Below are 2,422 nucleotides of genomic sequence, written 5' to 3'. Positions count from 1 at the left end.
CGTAGAGTCCAATTGTTCCTAAAGTCTTTTAAAGGAAAATTATCTATTGTTTGGTCACAATAAATAATCTAAATACAAACACTCGTATATTCCCAGTTCACAGAAGTTTCTTGGGCTTCCTGTTGAAGAAACTGATTTAGTAGGTAACTGAAAAAAAGGGAAGAAAGATCTGGGAAATTGGACTGAAAGTCCAGGTAATAGCCTGAGAAAGTTGTACGTTTAAGATAAGTAATGTCTTCTGGCACTGGCAGGGACATTCTCTGTCTCCTAGCCTACCAACATAGTTCTGTCAGGTAGACAGTTTTTGACCAATTAGCAGAAGAAAATATTTGACTATTAAGAAAAAATTATCTTCATGGTAAATGGGACAGTATAGTAAGAGCTCTGTCCTCTGGAAAACAAAAGGAGTCATTTGGACTAAAAAAAAAAAATTGAGGACATAAGCTTTCTTAGAGAATATGATGTAAAGAGCCACATTTAGAGCAGTCCATAATCAGCTTTACTCTTCCTCAGCTAAACAGGCACAAAATATGCTTCATTCCTTGAGAACAACATGATATTACATATAACTGAAGAGGTGAGAAGCTTTAAAATATTGGTGCCTGATCTCCTTGGATAATACTCTGGCATTAAGAAAAAAAAAAAAAAGAAAGAAAAAAAAAAAAGGTCCCTAACAGAAGTTCTTGCTAAAGTTTTGTACCAGCGCAAGGTCAGATGGACAGAAACTCTAAGTTTGGGATAGTAAATGCCTGCATAGTTTCCTTCCTATTCTTAGGTCTTACCGAACTTCATACAGTGTAAAATGCTTGATGTGAGTTCACTGATCAAACTGAAGCAAAAATAGCTACTTCTGTGGTATGCCAAGGGGACAGGAAGACCTGCATAAGGTGACTTTGATGTTTTCATCAAAGGTGAATTTTCTGACAGGTCATAGAAAGCAAATGTGCTGAACTCTGTTTTATAACAAAAATCACAGCTACTGGTGACTAGAATAATACTGTTTTGAGTTGGGATAGCTTGAGTTCAAAGCTGTATTAATTTGGCACTCAAAATACTGACTTAAGAACTTTTTCACTCCATCAATTTTCACTTTACCAGTGCAAAAACATCCAGAGTGTGTATGTGACATTTGGAACACTGTGTAACAAAGTCTTGCTCTATGAATACCACAATCTGAAACAAAAGTAAGACCAGAATCTTTATTTTGTTGCTCCTGAATCTTTTGTGTATGAAGTAAAACTATGAAGGAAAAGGGAAAGAAGTGTGAATTAACTGGGCAGTGTTGCAACAGTGTAGTGATTGATTTAATGCTGATCACAGCTAAGTACTTCTTAACAGAATGGGAGAGTGAAATATATGATAGAGAAAGGGTTTGTGGGTTGAGATAAGGACAGGGAGATCACTCACCTATTACTATAGTGGGCAAAACAGACTCAGCGTAAGGGCAATTGATGCAATCTGTTGTCTATTAATAACAGACTGTAGAAGCGAGAGCTAAAATCAAGGCAAAAACACCATCCACCCCTTCTACCCTCCTTCTTCCTGAATGGCACAGAGGAACAGGGACGGTGATAAGCCCGTAACACTTTGTCTTTGCTACTCTTTCTTCCCCACTCTCTGCCCCTGCTGTAGCATAAGGTCTCTCCTGCGGAATGCAGTCCTTCCTGAACTAATCCCACATGGGCTCTCCATGGGCTGCAGCCTCCTTCAGGCCACATCCACTGCTGCACTGTGGGTTCCTCCGTGGGTTGCATCCGTTTTTTCTGGAGTGGAACCAGGAATTTGGTTTTCAGTTTCTAACACCTATGTGCCTCTACTTGCTTATTAACGCTGCTTATCTCCTCTGTGGATCGCCTCCTGTAAATTATGCCATCTCCCATGCAGTTATGCCAAATTAAAAAATATCTGAATTGTGGAAACTTTTCCAAAACATCCATCTTGAGAAGGTTACTCTGAACTTTTGGCACACACAGACTTCTTTTTAAAATAACTTCATTTAGACTTCATTTAAAACTACTAGTGGAAATTGCAAGCATTGGTTAATCTCTGCTGTAATGGTTACTAGCACCCTTGGGAAAAACAGCTAATGTTGCCTATAAAGCCCCATTTACAAGGCTTAGCATGTTAATTCCACTTACAAAGTGTCTATAAATTTCACTGAAACACATTAATACGCGTATCTGCTTGCTTCCATCAATAAAAATACTACAAGAAATGAATGAGATGCCTCTCCCCAAACCCAGCTTCCATTTTCAGCTGTTGGACTTTTCACAGCTAAGGCTGAGTGTCACCAGATGGAGCTATTACATATTTTCCTCATTGCTGAACAAAGCGGTCATTGTTTGAAAAAAGTGGGTTTTTTTTTAAATTTATTTTGGATGTTTGCTGCAGGCTATTCTGCATAAGGAGTTTGTGAGCTCAC

This window comes from Lagopus leucura, unplaced genomic scaffold, assembly GCF_019238085.1.
Source record: "Lagopus leucura isolate 7727_CA_CO unplaced genomic scaffold, USGS_WTPT01 Super-Scaffold_100015, whole genome shotgun sequence".
In the NCBI taxonomy this organism is placed as follows: domain Eukaryota; kingdom Metazoa; phylum Chordata; class Aves; order Galliformes; family Phasianidae; genus Lagopus; species Lagopus leucura.
The sequence above is the reverse complement of the archived record's forward strand: the minus strand, read 5'-3'. Positions refer to the sequence as shown.